This window comes from Ambystoma mexicanum, chromosome 5q (assembly GCF_040938575.1).
Source record: "Ambystoma mexicanum isolate Mex_15411 chromosome 5q, UKY_AmexF1_1, whole genome shotgun sequence".
Taxonomy (NCBI): Eukaryota; Metazoa; Chordata; class Amphibia; order Caudata; family Ambystomatidae; genus Ambystoma; species Ambystoma mexicanum.
This window is the reverse complement of record NC_090933.1, coordinates 10,101,449-10,117,866: the sequence shown is the minus strand read 5'-3', so window position 1 is coordinate 10,117,866 and position 16,418 is coordinate 10,101,449.

The window sequence follows — 16,418 nt, the reverse complement described above, 5'->3', positions numbered from 1 at the left end:
GGTCTGCTTGCATCGGGGACCGGTGAGTAGCATAGCTAGGAACTGGTCGCCCTCCTGCAGGAGCCCATAGCTTTTCCCCGCTGTGTCAAAACAGCACGCCTTTCCGTACTCGCGCTCTGCTTCTGCCCACAGTGGAGGCTGCGCTTGAGTCGCGGAACTCTGTTCTTCTTCATTTGTGCAGTAACCTGAACTGCCTGATTCCCTCGAAGAGACTCCCCTTTTTGCCCGTTGGCACCAGCGTGTGCAGGTACTTTTGAGCACAAGGCTCCACTCTTCGTAGGGCTCGGACTTCCTTTTAGTTAGGTGCCTCTGAAGGCAGACTGGGTCTAAGCATTATTTCGCACAACCTGTTTTCCTTCCCTTTTAGGAGGACTACACATTTTGTGCATCTAACGCTTGAGACTTGTTTGTATTTGTATATATATTGTATTGGTATGGTATGTGTTGGTTTACTAGAGTTGTATTGTGATTTCTCGCTACGGTCATTGTTTTAAAGGCCTTGGAATAAATGTGTATATATTTTTAATATAACACCTGTTTGGAGTAGTTTGTAAGTGGCCTTGCTTTGTGTGCTCATTGCGGGCTTTCAGTCACCCTCACCCCTCTTGAGACCTAGTCTTGACCGCCGCGATCGCTACCCTGATTGGTCTGGCTTGTCCAGAGGTTACCCTGTTCCAAGTAATTAGGTTGGCCTTCTGAACTTCTGCGCCGCCAGGACAGAGTTCAGAAATCCGTCTTAACAAATTGGTGTACAGCGGTGGGATATGACTGAAGGTATCCAGTGTTGCACACGAACTAAGGCATTTCAAGTTATTCCTACCAGGACACGTAGTGAATTGTTATAGTTTAACTTTAAAAAGGCCATAGTCCTATCTAACAGTATGGAAACAAATACCTTGTTAACTTTAAATGCTTCCAAATCAGAAACATTGAAAAAGATGTGTGCGGAGAGAGGTGTTTCCTCTCAAGGCACGAAATTGGATATGATCCAAAGAATCGTGGCGTAGCAAGAAGCGCAGCTTGACGCTATAACTTCTGAGGACAGTGCGGAAGGAGGTGGGGCTGCTCTCACTGGTAGAACCGACGGTTCTGCCGCTGCACTGATCCACCGCGACCACCAGGACAGGGAGGATGAGATGTCTAATGTTTCCTCTGCCAGTGCTGATGGGGAGGCTATGCTTGAATTCAAGAAGCAAGAGCTGCGGTTTAGGCAGAAGGAGCTTGAATTCAGCATAGCCAAACTAAAAATCGAACAGGCAGAAAAACAGAAAGACAGGGATCACCAGTTGGAGCTGGCCAAGCTTCAGGTTGCAAATGGGTCCAAGGGTCCTGGACATGGGTCTGGGGCCTCCTCTCATTCACGGTTTCCGAAAGATCTGCTCAGTGTGTATGAGGAAAGGAATGACATTATGGACTGGCTGAATGCGTTTGAGTATGCATGCGAAGTTCAACAAGTTGATAATGCTGATAAGATTGCCTGGTTACTCAGCAGACTGCCCCATTCTGGCTGTAGTGCCATTATGGAAATGTCGAAGGCTGAGCGAGCTGATTTCGCAATGTTAAAGCAACCTCTCATTTTAAAGTTTGGAAAGACTCCGGCCCAATATTTAAAACGATTCAGAGAGTATAAGAAAAAGGAAGGCGGTACTTGGGTATCTTATGTCACTGAATCCTTGAAAAACTTAACTGGCTGGGTCGAAGGTTATAAGGTTTCTACCTTCGAAGGCATGATAAATCTTGTCATGCTGGAACACATTTTTGCATCTTCTTCCCCGGAGCTTAAGCAGCATTTGGCCGATTCGAAGGAGATAGATCCTAAGAAGCTGGCCATTGCAGCAGACTTATGGGTGTCACATCGAGTGTCCCATAAGGACAAAACTCATCCTGGTAAGCAGGAGGAAGGGAAAAAGTCCAAAGATAAGGAGGGTGGAGAATCTGATAAATCTTCTTCTCAAAAGGGCCACAAAAAGAAAAATAAGGGTAAGACACAAGAGAACTCAGAGGGTAGTGGAGGTCAGCCTCCGAAACAGAACTCTGGTTACAGTAAACCTCCCTATGTGAACAGACCCAATGGATCTTGTTTTGCTTGTGGAGCAACTGACCACGTGAAGGGGGATCCCCGGTGTAAGGTTAAACCTTTGGGGGTCCACTCCGCTAATCTGGCCTTCTCCTCCTACGAGGAAGAAGATATTAAAGGAGCATCCTTCTCCTCAGACTCATTTCCCAGCGGGATCGAAGCTGAGGTAGTTTTAGTTTCCCTGGGTTCCTGGGAGTCTAAAGTCGCAGAGGCTTATGCTAGGATTCCAGATAATACCAAGCACTACTTTAAAGACAGTGTGCTGATCAATGGAGTAGATACTCCAGCTCTTAGGGATAGTGGGTGCAGTCGAACTGTAGTGGATTCTACCTTGGTAGACTCAGAGGAAGTTGCCAGAGCTACTCTGATGCCCACTAAGTTGGCTGACGGCCCACTCCGTATGTTCCCAGTAATACCTGTAAATCTTACTTTAAATGGTACAGCAGTCAGGATTCCAGTGAGCATTCAGAGAAACGTCCCAGGAAAGGTCTTGTTAGGTAATGATCTCAGAGCTTTAGGGCTCGTAGGAGACACTGCCGAAAGACCCTACACACGGTCTCAAGCACGGGCAGCATTGGGCAAGACCAATACGCCGCCTCAGCCGAAGGGGAAACCCAAGGCGAAAGGAGTAAACAAGTCAAGACGAGGGAAAGAGAATATTCCCCCGAGCTCGCCTACCACTGCGGTGGAGGAAGTTGGTCAATCGCCCAGGCCTGACGAGGAGGTGGCGATGCCTGAAGTATTTGACCCCAACGACCATCCTGAACTAAAAGACTTGTTAGTAGAAGGTGGTCCTGGTAGGGACAAATTCAGTAAAGGCCAACGTGAGTGCCCATCTCTGGAAGGCCTAAGGAGACAGGGCTGCTCCAGGCTTGAGGGTGAACCTCCTGGGACGCATTGGATTTATTGGGAAGGTGGACTTCTGTATAGTGAGCCCACAGAGTCTACAGAGGAGACCATAGGAGGTTGGTGGTTCCCCTTGCTGTTAGGCCCTTCATCCTGTAGTTGGCGCATGAAGTGCCCCTTGCTGGTCACCTTGGTATTAAGAGGACCAAGCAAAGGTTATCCATGCACTTCTACTGGCCCAAGATGGGGGTGCAAGTAGAAAGTAACTACAGGAGTTGTGCCTCCTGCCAGTTATCTGGTAAGGTTGGCTCGACAATCCAAGCTCCATTGGTAGCACTCCCAGTTGTGGGAATACCATTCGAAAGGATAGGGATCGACATCGTTGGTCCCCTTGATCCGCAAACCTCCTCAGGCAACAGGTTTATCCTGGTGCTGGTCGACCATGCAACCAGATATCCTGAGGCCATCCCATTGAAAACTGTAACTGCCAAGTCAGTTGCAAAAGCGTTACTTGGAATATTTACTATGGTTGGCTTCCCTAAAGAAGTTGTGTCGGGTCGTGGCAGCAACTTTATGTCGAAGTATATGCAGGCTATGTGGAAAGAATGTGGGGTCACCTACAAGTTCTCTTCTGCATACCACCCCCAAACCAATGGTCTGGTGGAACGTTTCAACAGAACGTTAAAGAGCATGATTTGGGCTCTGGAAGAACCTCAGAGAAGAAAATGGGATTTTCTTTTACCATGCTTACTGTTTGCCTACCGAGAGGTACCACAGGAGGGTGTTGGCTTCAGCCCCTTCGAACTTCTGTTCGGTCATCCTGTACGGGGACCCTTAGCCATAGTCAAAGAGGGATGGGAGATGCCCACTCACCCTGTTACTACCAATGTAGTAGATTATGTGCTAGGGCTCAGAAAACGGATGGTACTTCTGATGGGCTTGGCTAGTGATAAATTGAAGGCAGGTCAAGCGCTGGTGAAACATTGGTACGACCAGAAAGCTTCCCTCATCAACTTTACCCCTGGTCAGCAAGTCCTGATCATGAATCCCATAAGGCCTTGAGCTTTACAGGACAAATGGTCAGGCCCTTACACAGTGGTGGAGCCCCTGGGTGAGGTTAACTATTTAGTGGACCTTGGAAGGCCTGGACAGGCACCAAAAGTGTTTCACGTAAATAGGCTGAAGGCTTTCGTCCCAAGAGTCGAAATCGCAGCACTGCTACTGGCTTCAGATGTTGAGGAAGAGGAGTCCGAACCTCTCCCCGACCTGTTCCAAAGTGGTCCTTCAGATAGCTCCTTTGAGGGTGTCCGAGTGGCCCCTCACCTGACTTCTGATCAGCCGGCTGAGGTGAAAAGTTTGCTTAGGCAGTTTTCCCCCCTGTTTTCACAGTCGCCTGGTTTGACACCTTGGTGCAAACATAACATAGACACAGGAGACAGTGTACCTACCAAAAGTAGGGGATACAGGATGTCAGACAAAGTACGGTCTTATATTAAGACCGAGGTCAACAAGATGTTAGACCTGGGGGTGATTGAACCCTCTAGTAGTCCTTGGTCCAGCCCTGTGGTTTTGGTTCCAAAGGCAGGCACTTCTGAATTGAGGTTCTGCGTGGATTACAGGGCTCTGAATGCTGTCACCAAGACAGATGCACACCCCTTGCCTCGAACAGATGAGCTGGTGGATACTTTGGGTGCCTCCAAGTACCTCAGCACGTTTGACCTCACTGCTGGCTATTGGCAAATAGCTTTAGCAGAACATGCCAAGGAGAAGACAGCGTTTTCTACTCCAGACGGCCTTTACCAATTCAGGGTAATGCCGTTCGGGTTGAAAAATGCACATGCCACTTTCCAGAGGCTTGTGAATCATGTGTTGAATGGGTTGGACGAATTCTGTCCTGCATATCTGGACGATATAGCAGTTTTCAGTGCCACCTGGGAAGACCATGTGAAACACCTCGGGATTGTGCTCCAGGCTCTTCAGAAAGCACACTTGACCATAAAGTCTAGTAAATGCCAGATTGGACAAGGCTCAGTGGTTTACCTTGGACATGAAGTAGGTGGAGGGAGGATACGGCCTCTTCCCAGTAAGGTACAAGCAGTACAAGACTGGCCTACCCCCATTACACAGACCCAAGTGAGAGCCTTCTTAGGACTCACGGGGTATTACCGCAACTTCGTGGCAGACTATGGCACCATAGCTGCCCCTCTGACTGCCCTCACCACTCCGAAGAAACCCAAGAAGGTAACTTGGACGGACGAGTGTGAGAAGGCCTTCAATGGCTTAAAAGACTCCTTGTGCCAGGCCCCTGTCCTCAGGGCCCCTGATTATCAAAGACCTTTTATCGTGCAGACGGACGCCTCTGACACTAGGATAGGAGCTGTACTATCGCAAGTAGATGAGAAGGGTAAGGAACACCCTATTGGCTCTATTAGTCGCCAGCTTAAGGACAGAGCGCTCAGATGGTCCACAGTGGAGAAAGACTGTTTCTCTGTTGTGTGGGCCCTCCGGAAGCTGAGGCCCTACCTCTATGGGACCCACTTCACTGTGCAAACTGACCATAAACCCTTAAAGTGGCTAATGAACATGAAGGGGGAGAATCCAAAGTTGCTTAGGTGGTCCATAAGTCTACAAGGCTTCGACTTCACTATTGAGCATAGGCCAGGTGTCCAACATAGCAATGCTGATGGGTTGTCCAGAATGTTTAACCGACCTGAACAAGAGACTCATCCAGGGGTGGATTAGTTCCCCCTGTCCATAGTCTGGGAAGGGCGAGTGTTAGGAAAGATTTTGTAATTGTGGGTAATTTTCCTTCCATGTGGCAACCCCTAAACTTTTTGCTGTTGTTTTCACCATGATCTAGACTTTGCCAGAGAAGTGCAGCCTTCTGCCGCACTCCTCTGGGCTTTCGCTCCATTCTTACGGGGAAACTGACATGCCCTTAAGACAGTCAGTACCGGGAAATGCTGTTTTCCGTAGTTTCTTTATCATGTTGCGGCTTTCGTGCAACATGACACAAGAGGGCACTGTAAGCTAAGTTACTGCTCTCTTGGGTCTCTAGTCTTCTACAGGCCCTAGATACTCTTTTTGGATTGTAACTGATCGGTGCAAGTGAATCACGGACGGGAATGGTGGCCGCGATCGTTTCTTGTGTTTTGAGCTCCTTTTGGCGTTTTAAGCGCGTTTCTCGCGCTTAGCCCAAAATGGTGGCCTGGCTCCCAAAATGGCCAGACCACGAGGCTCCTTTGTCCTGTCCGCTGACCGTCTTGCTCCCTTCACCTTCCCCAGGTCGAGCCGACCCGGGGCCTTCCTTATTTGGGCATGTACTTTCCCGCGAAACACGGATGCTTTTGCGGGCTTCTACAGGCCTGGTGTGTGCCTCCAGGATGTGGGCTGGGATGTCTGGTCCCAATACACATCCTGGGTGCCAGAGAGGCTAGGGTGGTGTGAATGCCTGGGACCACCGTGGTCCGTGATAGGTCCACGTATGGTGTGAGTGTTGATGAGCGGATCTCCCATTGGGTCCCCTCCGTTTTGGCGCGAAGGGAACCATGGATAAGAGGGGGCTGGAAACACCACTACCATGTCGATCTCCTGAGTTCTCACGAACGAAGGAATACAGGAGCCAAGTATCCTGCAACCACGAGGCTGAACCGAGGAATCGCTGGTGACCCACTGAAGGACCGCCCCTCCACACTGCTGTCGCCTTGTGAAACCCTTTTTACCTCTGATCGAACCAGAAGGCCTGTACTGGTACTTCTACCCTTGGAATAGCGGGAACAGCTATTCTCGGCATCTTCACCATCTCCTGCTCGTAAGCCTTCGGAAGCGTCTCTGGGCCATCCAGCAGACTGACCAGCCTACACAGGAGTCTTGCTCTGTAACCGCCGTCAGGTTGTGTTGTATTTCTAGTCCTTGTCACTCTCAGACGATTCGTACACTTGGCGTTCCCAGGTCTGAAGTGAGTAGTGTACATTTGGCTGAGATACACACGGCCGCTCTGTTGCCCTGCTGTGGTAACAAACTGTGCGGGTTCACTTCGTTTGGGACATCTTTAACTCAACTCTGCTGCTGCAGAATCAACACGACGACGAGACGTCCCCTGCTCTCCTGAACCTGCCAGTGACTGAAACTGACGCTGAGAAGCCTGGGTCTGCTTGCATCGGGGACCGGTGAGTAGCATAGCTAGGAACTGGTCGCCCTCCTGCAGGAGCCCATAGCTTTTCCCCGCTGTGTCAAAACAGCACTCCTTTCCGTACTCGCGCTCTGCTTCTGCCCACAGTGGAGGCTGCGCTTGAGTCGCGGAACTCTGTTCTTCTTCATTTGTGCACTAAACTGAACTGCCTGATATCCTCGAAGAGACTCCCCTTTTTGCCCGTTGGCACCAGCGTGTGCAGGTACTTTTGAGTACAAGGCTCCACTCTTCGTAGGGCTCGGACTTCCTTTTAGTTAGGTGCCTCTGAAGGCGGACTGGGTCTAACCATTATTTCGCACTACCTGTTTTCCTTCCCTTTTAGGTACACTACACATTTCGTGCATCTAACGCTTGAGACTTGTTTGTATTTGTACATATATTCTATTGGTATGGTATGTGTTGGTTTACTAGAGTTGTATTGTGATTTCTCGCTACGGTCATTGTTTTAAAGGCCTTGGAATAAATGTGTATATATTTTTAATATAACACCTGTTTGGAGTAGTTTGTAAGTGTCCTTGCTTTGTGTGCTCATTGCGGGCTTTCAGTCACCCTCACCCCTCTTGAGACCTAGTCTTGACCGCCGCGATCGCTACCCTGATTGGTCTGGCTTGTCCAGAGGTTACCCTGTTCCAAGTAATTAGGTTGGCCTTCTGAACTTCTGCGCCGCCAGGACAGAGTTCAGAAATCCATCTTAACACATATGCATACACTCTTCACGTATCTCAGTGCAAACTAGGGGCAGACAGTGTATGCAACAACAGCAAGTAATAAATATTCCGAACACTACTACTAGTATTGCAATTAACTTCCATCCCCACACACGTAATATTTCACAGAACCAGGACCCTGCCTCCCAGTTCCCATTCATGGTATGGAGTTCAGAACTCAGGACGTGTAACTTTCTTATTGCTTCAAAAATCGTAGGGGAGGAGTCATTTACAAATACGCAGCAGGCTTATCCCCCGATTTTGCAAACACCCCCACGATCAATCAGGATTACATCAAGAACCATTCCTTTTTGCAACGTCATTAATCTAATGCCCTTTTCTTCTGGCGTCATGTTTTATAGTATATCTGTTGTTACATTTATTGTATTCTCTAATATTCTGGATAGTTGCCTTATGTTATAGGAATGTATTGCTTGGGCCAGAAATGGTACAAATGATTTTGCTAAGTCTTCTGTAATCAAAGCGTCTTCTGTACTTCTTTGCGGCCTAGATCTGGATAGCCTAGCTACATCTGCTGTCTCCAAGAGGAACACCCTGGGAACAGTAGACCCAAATAACATGTGCCTCCCCAGTTTCTAGGTAACCCGGGATACGCTTTTTCTCTGCATATAAAATAAATGGGATCACCTACATACACTGGTTCTACTTCTCTTTTGAGAACCGCTGTATTCATGCAATCAATAAACGTTCCTACTGAATAGGAGCCTTTCTTCTTTAGGCAAAAAAGGACAGTTTGTGGGCTATAATTCATTGTTTAGGAAGGGGGCATTGCATCTTTATTTTCTTCTGCACTAACACGAAACGTGATTACTGATGTTTTGGATGGTGGAGACAATCTATCTCGTCGTACAGGTTTAGGCGTAGGTTTTTGTGTTAACATTTGTGCTTCATGAAATATAGAACAGCCTACGGGTCTCATAATTATTTCCCCAAATTCATTCATGTTTGTTTTATCTAATTGACCCGTATCACTCTTATTCCATTTCCCATAAAATAATGCACTTAGTGATGCACTGCATGCAGAACTCAATGGTAATGGCTGCATATACCAACCTATTCCCTTCCCAGCATGCTGCGGTAAATGGGCGCATACCCAGCAATTATTTTTCTTTAAAATTGCATGTGTCATGTTCATTATGAGCAATAGGGTATTATTCCCATATCCTTCTCTGTGCCTCTCTTCCATTGGGGACAAGGTGTAAGTAATTACATGAACCAGGCTTTCAGTAGTGGAGATATTAATTACCGGCAAGAGCATATTCAATGGGTGCGTTGCTTCCACATACCATAGTATCAACGCTGTCATTATTGGTGCTAACATACTCATAACACACATAACTATCGTTAAGATCAGCATACAGTTTTTTTGACAATGCGTTTTTTCTAACTTTTCAGTTTTTATACCTAATTTGTTATCAGCAGCGGTGCAGGAAGAGGCTAAAGCTGGTTCTGGAATTCTCTCTCTCACAGCCCTTCTTCTTCAGTGGTCGTCGTGAATATCTCTCCTTGTGGCACTCGTCCGAATGTCAATAAGTTCGATAAATGTCAACAGTTCATTCTGCCAGCTCTTAGCAGCCTGGATTGCTTACTCGTTTAGGCAAGATCATTATGCATTCGCATGCTGCTCAAAAGAACTCCAGAGCAGTTTATCAATTGCCTTTGTACCATGTGCGCCCCGCTTGTCCACTCAGGTTCTGGACACATGGATTTTTATGATCGCACCGAGGAGCCGTGAGTCTTGAGTTGCCCGATTTGCACAACTCTCACGCTTCTCTGCTCTAGACCTCCAGTTCCCTCTCCATCCGTGATGGGAACCAGAGGCAATGATGAAAGATCAATGAAATGCAGATTCGATCACTCCTTCTTTCGAAGCCGCAGATTGTACCGTCTAGCTCCTGGTACAGTGTGGTCAATGAATAGTGCCGGTGCACTCCCAGACTCAAACTCAGAGTCTTGTGGCGCAATAACAAGTAGCTGTGGGCGCAGCGGTGATGCAGATTTCGTTTCAGGCAGTGGCACTATGGCAGATGCTGGTGGGCGCCAAAGTGGTACACGCTTTGTGTTGGCCCGCAGTGATGCAGATTCAGCTGGCCAATGTTGGGGCACTCTTTGCCCTTTCTCCTTTATAGCAATCCTTCCAGGCTTCGCTTCCAGCTTCACTTCAGGTTTGGGCAGATTATCTAGTAAGGGACTGGCAACAGTTTCTTTCGATTCTGGAGCTGCTGTTTCTTTCTGGTCATCTCGGTCAGGCAAGTCTTTCAGCGTCGGTGGGATCTTTATAGCATGCGTGGCATGGATCCACGCCTTCCTCCCATCCACTCGAATCGCTGTTTGCGTTGCCAGAAGTACTTGATAGGGGCCACGCCATCTGGGTGCTAACAATGTCTTTCGTTCAAAGTTTTTGAGTAGCACCCAGTCTCCGGCTCCAGCACGTGCCCCGGACCAGTACACCTCACGGGTAAAGCCTCCTGCACCTGCTGATGAATCAAACGCAGTTTCTGTATTAAAAGTCCACAATAAATACTAAGCACAGGATGCTCAACTTCGCAAAGTCGCTTAGGCTGAGGTGCGCACCAAACATTCGCCGGCCTCCCCATGAGAATTTCGTATGGGGAGAGCCCAGTTCTTGCCTGTACTGACGTGCGCATGCACAATAGCGCTAATGGTAATGTGTCCACCCAACTCAACTTGCTTCCTGCACATATCTTACTGATCTTAGATTTTAAGATTCCATTATGACGTTTAATGAGACCGGCCGAACTCGGATGTCTCGAACTATGGAATCGCTTATCAATCTGGAGACCTGCACATATCTGTAATATCACTGCGCCCACAAAATGTGGACCATTATCTTTTTTTTAAAAACCTTTATTTTTGGGTTTTTAAACAAAACAACTTCTCACCCACATTAGTTTGGAATTAACTTGCGCCCTTCCCATTCCCCTCTACCCCCTCCCCACCAATCTCTTCTTCCCCACCATGGAGTTCTGTTTCTTTGCTGGTGTGTTCAGCACCAAGTTAGTTTACTTCCCAGAGTGAGAAGGAATGCTGTTGTTAGTGAAAACGCGGTCTTTGTTTACTGGGAGCTATCTGGGGATGTTGGGGCTTCCTCAGCCTCCTTCATCAGGAACAGTATCAGCGGACCCCAGAAGTCTGGTGTCTGGTGGGCGGGTGTGGAGAGGTAGTAGTTTGACGAAGTCTGTTTCGACATCCTGGCATGTCAGGAGGAGATTGTGGGGAGAGGGCCCAGGCTCCATGCCATGGCGAGTCTCTTACGGGCGAGCGTTAACAGTAGACCTGCCAGTTTCCTTATTGGTGCTGATAGCATTCTTGTCATTCCCAATAGGGCCGCTGTGTGGGCGGTTGAACCGTTTCTCTGATGACTGCCCCAGTTATCTCTAGGACCTGGTTCCAAAACTGAGTTAGTTTGGGACAATCCCACACGAGGTGGATAAAATCGGCTGATGGTGCCCCACATCTCTCACAGTTTGAGGGCGATTCAGGGTGATGTCTGTTCGCTTATCTGACCATATGACACGGGGCAGGCCGAACCGGGAAAAATATTCCTTTAGCATTACTTTTGCCGTGCTCATTGCCGTGCAGTCCTTTAAAAGATATGCTTCCACCCATTTGCTGAATGCACATATTACCACTAGAACATATTTCAAGTTTTGGCATCGCTCCATTTCTATGAAATCAAAATGGATTACCTCAAAAGGCATAGAGGGAGGGCCAAAACTTCCTGTCGGAGTCACTGTTCCCTTTCCTACATTGTGCTGGAAGCACGTGATGCAGTTCTGGACCAACCTCTCTGCATTCTTTTTTATGTTTACATTCTCCCATACCGTAGCTAGATGCTGGATTATTTTCTTGGCACATATGTGGGTAGCTCTGTGGGCCATTGTGACCATTGCATTTACATAGGAATTAGGCAACATCCAATTTTTTGTTCTCTTGTCCACCCAACAACCCTCCAAATTTAATTCAGCAGAGTTTCAGCCCCCCTTGTATCTCATCAGTAGTAGCTTCGGCCTGCATTTCTTTGACAGTGGCAATCCCATCTTCTATCATGCAAGGCACTTCCTCAGACTGTACTGTCATCATTTTGCTATTTAAATCAGTGGCAGTTTGTTTCGCAATCCTGTCTGCAAATGCGTTTCCCTCTCCCACTTTACATGTCACTCTTTTATGCGCCTCTCATTTCACTATTGCTAGGTGCTTTGGAAACGTGAGTGCAGACAGCAATCATACAATCAAAGGGCCATGTTGGATTCTGGCCCCATGTGATGTCAAGAAACCCCTCTCCGCCCAGAGTCGGCCAAAGTTATGAACCACGCCAAAGGCATACTGGCTATCAGTATATATGTTCATATTTAAATTCTCAGAAATCTCACAGGCTCTGGTCAAGGCTATTATTCCTGCGGCTTGTGCCGAGTTGTAGGGGATTTTTTTGCTTTCTACAATGCTCTCTAGGGTAGTGATAGCGTAGGCAACTGCCAGCAGGTAATTTAAAACAAGAGCCGTCACAAAATAACTCTCCATCCTGCTCTTTCTGTGGGGTGTCACTTAAATCAACTCTCCCCTTCGTTTCTTCCTCAGTAACCATTAAACAATCATGGGGAGGTGATTCGTTGTCACCAAATTCCTCTGTGGGGAGTGGCATTAATTCTGCTGGATTCAAGGCGCTACACCTCATAATTCGGATGTGGGCACGAATAAGATGATTTCATATTTAGTCAGTGTAGCAGAGGTGAGGTGTTGCGTCTGTGTTCTATTTAGTAGAACGTCTATGGCTTGTGGCACCATCAAAATTAAAGTTTGCCCCAATACCATCCCTTCCTTTTGTTTCACTGATGGAGCAGCCGCTGCAACAGCTCGCAAACATCGTGGCAGTGCGCGCGCTACAGGATCCAGCGCAGAAGAAAAATAACCGCATGGCCTATTTCTTCCACCTTGTTCCTGTGTCAAAACAGCCAATGCACATCCTTCACTTTCACATACAAAGAGTCTAAAAATCTTCTCATAATTTGGTGTGCCCAAAACTGGAGCAGACCATAATGCAATTTTCAACAACTCAAATGCTCTCTGACATTCTTCATTCCACTGCAAAGGCCTCACAGAATCCTTTTCCGTCAATGCCACCATTGGTTTCACAATTAACGCAAAGTTTCCAATCCATTGTCGGCAATAAGAAGCCATGCCTATTATGGCTCTGACTCCTTTCTGTGTTTTTGGAATAGGCATACCAGAATTGCTCTCTATTCGCTCTAGCGTTAGTCTTCTCTCTTCTTTCGAAACTAAGTAACCCAAATACGCCACTTCCTTTCGACAATACTGAAATATTTTCAAGTTGGCTTTGTGGCCATGCACTGCTAAGTGTGTTAATAGTAGAATGGTACTTTCTTTACAAATCTTCTCTGTGTCTGCAGCGATCAACAGATTGTCTATGTATTGTAGCAATACACAACCTGTTGGTAGCTCTAGCATATCTAGTTGTTCCTTCAATGCCCTGCTGTAAATACTCAGACTTTCCGTGTATCCTTGTGGAATGCGCGTGAATGTGAATGACCGCCCTCCTAAAGTGAACGCGAACAAATATCTACTGTCCTTGCTCACTGTAATGCTAAAGAAAGCATTCTTTAAGTCAATCACGCTAAAGTATTCTGCTGATGCAGGTATCATTGTCAAAATGGTGGTGAGGTCTGGCACTAAGGGAAATTGAGGGTCGACTACCTTGTTTAACACGCGCAGATCAATTATGAAATGATAGGGTACCTCTTTATCTCCTTTCTTGTATACCGGAAGAATGGGGCTGTTGCATGTACTACCTGCAATTTCCTCAATTACCCGTAATTTCGCCAAATCTGAAACAATCCTTTTCAATCCTTGCTCTCCGTCGGCTGAAATTCTGTACTGTGGAATACGCGGCAGCGTGACCCCTTCTTTCAAAATCACTTTTACTGGCTCTATCTTTAAGCATCCCACATCATTGTCATTTATTGCCCATAAATAGATTGGCACCTTACTCAACTCTCCTGGCAAGGGTTTAGACATAAATTCAGACACCTGTGCATCTTGTGGCCAAATTGTTAAAAACACTATCGGGAGTGCAATGAATAACTGCACATAGTTTTTCAATAAATTCAATCCCAAAAGATTTTCTCCACAATTATCTGTTAAGAGAAATGGACAATGCTCAGTGAATGGACCTATTGTTACTGGGACTGATTGGGACACTGGGTTAAATACTGGTTTACCTGCGAACCCTACAGAAATATTCTTTTGCCCTGACAGTGGTATATCTGGAACCAAGTGATGATCTATTGAACACTTCTGCGCTCCCGTATCTACAAGAAAACGGTGCTCTGTATCCCTGACTCTCATCTCTACATAGGGTCCTTTCTGATTCATGGGAATAGACACTGGTTCCGACCCCTGTATTGGGCTGTCCTATTGAGGGAACAACACATCGTCCGATGTGTAATCACTGCTATTGCTGTAATACGCATTTTGTTGTGTATCGAAAATGTTCCCATCCCTTCCTCTAGCTCCCATCCCTTCCTCTAGCATTTTGGTTATTCCCATGTTGTTGATTACTCTGGTCCTGACTCTGGTTGGTAGCGTTCTGATGCTGAGCTTGATTCTGACCTCCTTGGTTACTTTGGTGCTGCTGCATATTATTTCTATTCGGTCCATTTGCTCCTGGGTGCCCCCGGGGCTGTCTTTTCTGACCACCCCCAGTTCTATTTTGCAAATGTGGGCATTGCGCTCTCCAGTGCCCTTCCTCTTTGCAGAATGCACACTGATTCTGCCCCAACGGTCCTCAATGCATATTTGAATTACTCCTTCCTTTTGCGTTCCCCCTCCCTCTGTTGTGTCCCGCTACTTGCTGAAGTAGCACTCTCGTCTTCAATAAGCATGCTCTCAAATCCTCCCCCACCTGTTTCAACAATAATAACTCATCAACAATCACCTTTTGCGTCCCCCCTTTCTCGGCGCCCTTGCTTCTATACCCAGGTGGGGTAAACATTTCAGCATATTCATTATCAAGTTCATTTTTAAGATCAAAAAGTCCATATACATGTTCCCTTACTTCTTCGTCTTTTTCTCTACAACGTGCTAATGCATTTAAATCTAACAATCGTTGTGGCGGTAATTTCCCAATTAACTGTTTTTATCTTCTCACTAAATATTCACCCATGCATTCCAACACTGCCTGTCTTTCATTGCTTCTTCGAAAGTCATACATCGAGTCCAATGCTGCCATCCTATCGTTCCCATCTATATACATCTCTGCCTGAACTTGCAATTCCCGCTACCTCTCCTTGCTGATCGCACTGCGGGTCACTCTTGTGCATCCACTTTGTAAAGTCCCATCTCTCACCTCCGTAATTTCAAGTTCAACCGTGGGTGGGATGGACGGACTGTGTCTGTTTCTAGGGCGGGAGGTGCGGATGGGATAACAGTAACGGGAAGTGACTGTTGTGGTACTGGCTGGCTAATGGGAGGTGCTATGTGCGCAGTCTGTGGCTGTGCTAGGATTTGAACAATTGGGAGGGGAGTGGGAGCAACAGGAGGGGGCTGAACAGTGCTTCCTGATACGTTTGTTTTACTTTCTGGTCTTGGACCCCGCTTTGTATCGGTCAACATTTTTTCTATTAAATCATCTGCTATATGCAATTCTCGTTGTGGGTATATTCTTTCTATGTTCAACTGTTCGCGTCTACCTATCCTTCTCAGACTCTCAGTCCACTCCTCCTCCTCCTTTTCTTCCGCTTTCTCAGTTTTTGATTTATGCCTGCGCGCATGTTTCTCTCTACTTTTCTAACGAAGCATAGCTTCCCTTCTCCAGTCCCTAAGGATATCGAATGCTGCGGGGCGTGCTTTCTTTCTTATCAACACCTTCTCCAAGTTATCTATTCTCTCAATCTCAAAACTCCCATTAATCGGCCACTGAACATCGTCTTGGTTTCTGGTTTGCTTATGCCAAATCTCACAGAACATTATCGCACCCACACCATGCTTTACATACATCTCTTACGCCGGCGTTCCCTCAGGTGGCGCAACTTGGCCATCTTCCAAAGATTCTCTACCGCAGCGGTAAAACCCTGCTAGGGTGGACAATACCCCAGGCATGTTTTAACCTTACCCTTGGCTAATCAACCTTACACTGGGCCTTTGATTTTGCAAAGTCAACTCTCAACCAATATTAGGGCTATTTCGAATCGGGGTACGACTCACCTGATATGTCAATTTGTCTTCCAAGACACAATTTGTCCGTATACTGACGCAACCAATGACGTTGTGTCTGCGTCTCTTGGCTCAGCCTCGTTTCGGGACCCTCGCCTCCTTGTTCTCTGGCCGGGTACGTCGATCAGGGATCAGATGTGTGCAGATCTGCAGAGAAGTCTCATCACTTACACAGGGGCGCCCGAACACCTCTTGATCCCGGCTCGATCGTCCCGTCCTCGCCTTTCTCTCCACCTATCTTATCTTACAACGTACACGATGGAACAAGTGGGGGAGGTTCCCTATTCGGGCGCCATCCTGAAGGGGCCCCTAGGGGACCCTCGCG